This window comes from Cyprinus carpio, chromosome B18, assembly GCF_018340385.1.
Source record: "Cyprinus carpio isolate SPL01 chromosome B18, ASM1834038v1, whole genome shotgun sequence".
NCBI lineage: Eukaryota > Metazoa > Chordata > Actinopteri > Cypriniformes > Cyprinidae > Cyprinus > Cyprinus carpio.
The window spans coordinates 8,478,709-8,486,654 of NC_056614.1; the positions used below are offsets into that span (position 1 = coordinate 8,478,709).

At 35.4% G+C, this 7,946-nt stretch overlaps 1 pseudogene; it reads left to right on the forward strand.

Annotated features, from left to right (window-relative positions):
- Window positions 1–691: 691 nt before the first annotated feature.
- Window positions 692–6,667, forward strand: LOC109048212 (annotated as a pseudogene).
- The last annotated feature ends 1,279 nt before the right edge of the window (window positions 6,668–7,946 follow it).

Sequence of the window (7,946 nt, forward strand, 5' to 3'; positions counted from 1 at the left end):
ATGCTTCCATCTGCTGAAAAGCTTTATGGAGATGAAGATTTCGTTTTTCAGCACGACCTGGCACCTGCTCACAGTGCCAAAACCACTGGTAAATGGTTTACTGACCATGGTATTACTGTGCTCAATTGGCCTGCCAACTCTCTTGACCTGAACCCCATAGAGAATCTGTGGGATATTGTGAAGAGAAAGTTGAGAGACGCAAGACCCAACACTCTGGATGAGCTTAAGGCCGCTATAGAAGCATCCTGGGCCTCCATAACACCTCAGCAGTGCCACAGGCTGATTGCCTCCATGCCACGCCGCATTGAAGCAGTCATTTCTGCAAAAGGATTCCCGACCAAGTATTGAGTGCATAGCTGAACATAATTATTTGAAGGTTGACTTTTTTTGTATTAAAAACACTTTTCTTTTATTGGTCGGATGAAATATGCTAATTTTTTGAGATAGGAATTTTGGGTTTTCATGAGCTGTATGCCAAAATCATCAGTATTAAAACAATAAAAGACCTGAAATATTTCAGTTGGTGTGCAATGAATCTAAAATATATGAAAGTTTAATTTTTATCATTACATTATGGAAAATAATGAACTTTTTCACAATATGCTAATTTTTTTAGAAGGACCTGTGTATATATATATATATATATATATATATATATATATATATACACACACATACCCTACACTGTTAACCCTTGCTGTATTTTCTAGGGTAAACAACTGTAAAATAGCCAGTGTTTTGCTGTATCATCTGGGAACAGTATTTTACTGTAATATGAGGTGCATCTTTAAGAATTTATGCAGCTCAAATAATAAATTACAGTAAATTACTCTATGTACCTATTACAGGTACCAATTGTAACATTAATCAGTAAATTACTGTCCTCCGAAACTACTCGAGTGCATTACGTCACATTATATTGTGAATTGCACACATATTCAGGCAGAAACCAAGGATTTATGCATTAACACACACATACGCACGCACTGACTGCCTTATCCTAAACGCGAAGGTGTTGCCCCTTTAAGGCAGCCTGGTGGTCAAGTCATTTGTTTACTTTTCAGCGTGCATCGTTAGTCAACCAGTTGCAACGTTTTCACGTTTTAAGCCTTAAAATGGAACCTTCCACAACGAGTAAGTAAACTGTTCAAATATTAGTGAGGTTAGAATACTTTATGTGAAGTTAAATCGTTATTATTTGTTCTTGGACTCCCTTGGTTCCAGAAAGCTATATGGTTAGCTGAGTTTTGAGCCTCTCGTCACAACTTTCAGTTACATCCCTTGGTGTTGCACAATATTTAATTGATCAATAATTGACCAACTCAACTTGTTTATTTATTTAGTAATGTTTTATTTATTCATTTAATTGGTTAGTCAACATTTGCCACAAAGTACAGATGCAAACTGTGCATTTTGCCTTTCCACCAACTTAGTGTTTTTTTATGCATATATAAAAAGACACCAACATAGAGCAAATTTTCAATATGCCTGTGGAATGGAGAAGTGCCCTTGTACATTTAAGAAATTCTCCTCGTTTAGGTCTCATATGCACAGAAATCACAGGCAGTCACAAAAACAAGATAACGTTATACATAGGCATCCACAGGCGAACCTCCAGTGTCAGGTCCTAGGGTGTGCATTTGTGGCTTGTAATTTTTCAGAGCTGTGCTTCCACTTGCGAATTCATATTAGAGACGGTAGAAAAGTTTGCTGTCCAGTTGAAGGCTGCTTGAAATATTTTAGAGTGAGAACATCATTCACCACTCATATATCGCGGAAGCATAAGCAGCCAGGTCCAGTGCAGCAGTCTTGTCTCCACAAACTGGGTGAGACAGCAACACCAACAGATCTGTCTATTGATGGTCAACTACCTCCTATAGATCTGTGCATTAATAGTGAGGTACCGCCTACATCATCTTTTCAAAGTCATATAAATACTGATGAAGAGGCTTTTTTACATAACTTGGCTCTGTTTTACCTAAAGATGCAAGGCAAAATGTTGTTACCTGCCAGTACAATTCAATCAATTATCGAGGAATTTCAAGCAGTTCATGTTGATGGAATGCAGGCCATGCTTGTAAGACTAAAAGAAAAGCTGTTATCATCATCAGATATACCATCATGTGACATAGACAAACTTATTGATGAACTGGTTACACAAGATCTTTTAACTTTGTACAATGAGGGTCAGTTAAAGTCTGACAAAACCAGAAAACACTTCTTCAAAAAAAAGTTTAACTTTGTTGAGCCAAAACAGATATACCTGGGCACTGACACAGCTGGTAAAGAACGCTTTTGTCAGTATGTGCCAGTTAAAGAAACCCTTGCATCTCTGTTTATGCAAACATCAGTGAGGGAACAGTACAACCAGTCAAAAATGCTTGATTCTGCTGACAAAGTGATGGAGGACATAAAGGATGGCACATGCAACAAGCAAAATGCAATCTTTCATGAGCATCCATCATCATTATCAATTATGTTGTACCAGGATGCATTTGAAGTTGTAAATCCACTTGGCTTGGGTAAAAAGAAACATAAAATCCTGGCAGTGTATATGACCCTAGGTGAGATTCTGCCACAGTACCGCTCATTAGTTGACCCAATGCAGCTTGTTTTACTGTGTAGAGATGAGGACTTTAAACAGTTTGGTCAGCAGAAGGTCTTTTCCAGCCTTGTTGCTGATCTAAAATATTTAGAGGATTCTGGATTTCAGTCCGTAGACGGCACTATTATTAAAGCAGGGCTAATTGTCATTTGTGGGGATAATCTTGGGTCTCATTGTATAGGTGGCTTTTCTGAAAATTTCAGTACCAACAAGTATTTCTGTCGGTACTGTCTAATTGACAGAGACACTTTTCGCCAACAACCTTTAAATCTTGGCCTAAAAAGAACAAACAGAAATTATGCGCATAGTGTTGATCAGCTCACAACTACTGATCAATGTATGGTAGATGGCATCAAATTCAATTCAGTTTTCAATTCCCTTAATTATTTTCATGTGTGTGGTGGACTACCTCCATGCTTAGGACATGATTTATTTGAAGGTATTGTGGCTAATGACTTGGCAGTTTACATAAAACATTTGGTCACTGTTGAAAAGCACTTCACCTACAATGAGCTGAATAGAGCCATTACACAATTCAGGCATTTAGGAAGTGACTCTCACAATGCACCATGTACTGTTAAAGCAGATGGCCGATGACTTGGTGGTTCAGCTACACAGAATTGGTGTCTCTTGAGGCTCTTACCAATTTATGTAGGAAGTAAAATCGAAAACCCAGTTGATAGTGATGTTTGGCAATTGTGCCTTAAACTAAAAGAAATGGTTGAGCTGATTTGTGCTCCAAAAATTAGTCATAATGAGATTGGCTACCTCAAGTTTTTAACACAAGAATATGTCTCTGTAAGAAGCTCCTTGTTTCCTTATGAGAGTCTGAAAGCAAAGCATCATTACTTGTTGCACTATGCTGACCTTATACTTCATTTTGGACCATTGATTCGCCTGTGGACCCTTAGGTTTGAAAGTAAACATTCATATTTTAAGAACTGCGCAAGAAAACTGCACATTTTTTTTCATCTTTGTAAAACCTTGGCAGAAAGGCACCAGATGCTGCTGTCCTATTTAGCTTGTGGCCAGTTATTTCCTCCTAAAATTCAATCTGTCAGTGAAACACATATACACAATATCCAGTTATATAATACAAAAATACAGACTGCAATAAGGGCAGCTAACTGTGTCACTCAAAGTACTTCAGAGGTATCAGGAGTTGTTTATAAAGGAACCAAATATACCAATGGCCTTGTTGTTGTTGTAGACCACAACAGCTGTGGGTATATCTTTGGAAAAATATCACTGATACTCATTAGTCCAACAGATGTCCACTTTGTTGCTGAATTGTATGAATCTGTGCTTTTGTCTGACCTTGGAATTCACTCTCTGCAAAAATATGATCCGAAGTATGTGTGTGTTAATGCTGACAGTCTGTTGGATTACTATCCCCTTCCAGTGTATAAAGTGGCAGGCCTTTCTGTGGTGTCATTACATCACTCAGTGTGTTCTTTTTAACTTCAGATACAGAGCAGATACAACAAGAAATCAAAAGAGTTCTCCCAGAATTAGATGTCAACAAACTTCAAGATGTGGTCAGTCATCTTTGTTTTGTGGTGGGTGTTCAGAAGACACAGGATCTTGCGCTAGTAGAGGTAACAGATCTTCAGGACCTCTTATTCCCTATACAGTGTCGAAAACTACTAATGCACTTCAAACAAAGAGGTAAGACAAAAAATGCTGCTAAACCATGTTTTTCCTCATTATTTTCACCATTATGATCCTTTAAATTTGTAAGCTGTTTTTTGTAGAACACTCATAAGAGAGAAATAATTTACATACAGCTGTTCCATGTATAGTTAAAAGTTATTATAAAAGTCCTACAGAATTTTTTACAAATTTTAAAAAATGGTTTCACAGAAAAGGCTTAAGCTAGCCCCAGACTAACAGGCATGTTTGAGCTGTTTTAAATGAAATCAACTTGCACTGACATACAGTATCTTAAAATATGCCATTTTTTGTCTTATTGTTTTTTCTAAGGCATGTTTCTAAAATCTGGCTGAGCCCTGTCTGTGAAACCAGGCCGTATAGTCTATTAAGTGTATACAACTTTTCACTTTGTTTCTCTGTATTTTTCAAAGCATCTAAGAGGCCAAGTGGATGAAATGCCAATTGAGATCACATTCACCCCATTACCACCACACGACTCACTATCTGAACAGCCATCCATTTCTTACACTCCTTCAAATTCTGATTGGCTCAGTATGTTCCAGATTCCTTGGGAACACATGCCTGCAGCCCTCTTACATGCAGCATCCAATAAGGAGAAGGCTCCACTTGGACCGAGGAGAGAGTTTGTAAGAAATGTTGTGACAGCCATGAGAGAACTTTGCCCAAACCCAAACTTAGCTGACTGTGGGGAAGTAGCAAAAAAAATTTTTCTAAACATTCTTTAACATTTGGAGACTTTTCAGAGGAAGGGGAACAACTGGGAAAAGGCTATAGTTCACTTCAAAGACAGTTGAAAACCAGAGTAGAACATGTTAATAGAGACAATGTAGCACACAGGATACGTCTACCCAAAATAAAACACAGCAGAACAAGAACTGAACAGCTGCACAGTCAAAAAAGTTAGATGTAAAGTTGATAGTTATGGATGCATTAATTGGCAACCTACCTCCATGCCTGATGGAGAGACCACAGAATCTCTTGAAATGAAGAGAAAGGTTCTATTAGAAAAGTTTCAGTCTGGAGGCCCACATTCTACTGAATTGTCTGATGTGGACAACCTAATGCAAGAGACTTTACATTTATCAGCGACAAATGATTAATTCATGTCCTCCTCCAGCCATTAGTGACATAGAAGTTGAGTGGCCATATTTATTCACTAAAAGAGGCCTATGCAATCATTTTGAAATCCTCACAGGGATTGACATAAGCAGTCGCCTCAGTGAATGCCTGATTGGCAAAAGCAAAAGGATTGTGAACTACTTTCAAAAACAGACATTAAAATGGAATGCAGAGGTCCAGGCTCTCCTAAAAGAAATTGAAGCCACACCAGCAACTAATAACAAGACTGCCATATCAGCCATCCTACTGACAATGAAATACGTCAAAGAAAAAGAAAGACTCTCTCTTCATTTTAGTAGATGTAAGTAATTATGACATTACAGCACTAATAAAGTAACCCATTAAAATAATAAATGGAGTCCTGGTTTCATAGATATGGCTTAAAATAATACTAGTTATACTAGGACATCTAAGAATATTTGATAAACATGCCTTAGAAAACACCATTACTGGTGTGTACAGTATCTTGAGACAAAACAATTGCACTGACATATTTTAAAATATGTCAGTGCAAGTTGCTTTCAGTTAAGACATGTATTTTAGTCTTGTATATAAAATGGGACAGTAAATCAGTTTTATATATATATATATATATATATATATATATATATATATATATATATATATATATATATATATATTTCGGTATACTTACGTTCGTATGTGGCACAAATAGGTTTCTAACAACATTATGGAGAGTAAATAAAAAAAAAATGTTTACATTTTGTGTAAGACTATCCCTTTAATGCACACATTTTTATTTAAATAATTAAATAAAACTATTAAAAAAAACTTTTTAAAGGGAACATTGGTAAGTTTTTGCTGAGTAATCTTTTTTTTATGTTGTTTTCAAGGAAACCTCCACCAAGATGTCAATAGAGACTGAGCAAACCCTACCAGCCACACCAAGGCTCATCATGCTTGGTAAGCATAAAATATATAATAAACAACCTATATGTGTTTCTTTGCAGTTTTTTATGGTGACTTTTCATATTTCAGGAGATAAACTTCTAACTTCATCTAAGTGGATGGTCAGCATTGAGGGGGAAAGTGACACATTGCATTGAAGAGAAGCTAGATTTTGCTGCAGCACTCTCTGCGCTTTTTGGTTGCTTTTATGTTTTTAATATTGAGTACCAGGAGTCAGCCAGTGCCACACTTGAGCTAATTCAAAGGTAAGTGTTAAAAATTATTATGTCCAATCATGGTTTTATTTAAGGAATGGCTAGTACAAATACACACGGGAACAACTACTGTTTTGAATTTTTTTTGCCATTATGTATTTGTTGTTGTACTTGGTTCTCATAATACAGTTTGATTTTTTTTTTAACTAACTGATAAAATTCTAAAATTGATGTTGTCTGATTTGAGGATTAGGTTCTTTGTGAGGATTAATTCTGAGGGGACAAAGTGTGCTGCAAAATCTGGAACTAGCCGCAAAACTGGGTCTACAGTTAAAAGAAAGGTTCAAAATGTGAATCCACATGTCCATACATTTTTGCAGAGCCTTACCGAATTTGAATGGAAAACATCTAATTAATTAAGCAAAAGCAGTGTTTATTAAGACTTTCATTATAAAGACATAAACTGGTAATTTAATTTTTGTTGAATTATTACAGGTTTGGAACAACATGTGGGTCAATTATATTTTGGGTGGTATATATTTTTTATTGTTTTGTTTTGTTTTTTGGTTATAATTCTATATTGTGGTGATGTGATGTAATTATTTTGCCAGTTATGTTGGAAATATGCCAGATAATTTGCTAGAATTCACTAAAATGAACTGGCTTTGTTAATTTTTATTTATTTATTTACTTATTTGTGTATGTGTGTGTGTGTGTGTGTGTGTGTGTGTGTGTGTGTGTGTGTGTGTGTGTGTGTGTGTGTGTGTGTGTGTGTGTGTGTGTGTGTGTGTGTGTGTGTGTGTGATATTGTAAAGGAAGAAAACATTATTTCTGTTTGGTTATAATTTTATTGTAAATATTGATTTCTTTAATTTGCTTTTGTATTGAAAATATGCTTGATGAATTAAGTTACTAAAATACACTGGTATTGTTGTTTATTTATTTTACTTTTGTTGTTATATTGTTAAGGAAATAAGAACGCTTGTATTTTGTTTATCATTTTTACTGAGGTTGTAAGATGTTATTTAGCCAATTCTATAAATAATGTGGTTGTTTTTTTGCTTTTTGTTTTCATTTTAGTATATGTTCTGATTTGTTTAATTTTGTGATATATTTCATGTTATGTATTTGTTTTTTTTTTTTCCCAAATTAATAAAATATATTTGTATGAACATTTTATATGCTTTCTCTTTTTTAAAAAAGAAAATAAGAATATTGTAGTCATTCTGGTGTTACACAAATATTATATACAGTACATTTATATGCAGTATTATACTGAGTGGTTTTGTCATTACAGTAAATAACTGCCAACACTCCTGCCAGTTATTCACTGCAATTCTTTATTTACAGTAAAATACTGGCAACACTTTTGCCAGTTAGTCACCGTAATGGTTCAGTTACAGTAAAATACTGGCAACACTGTT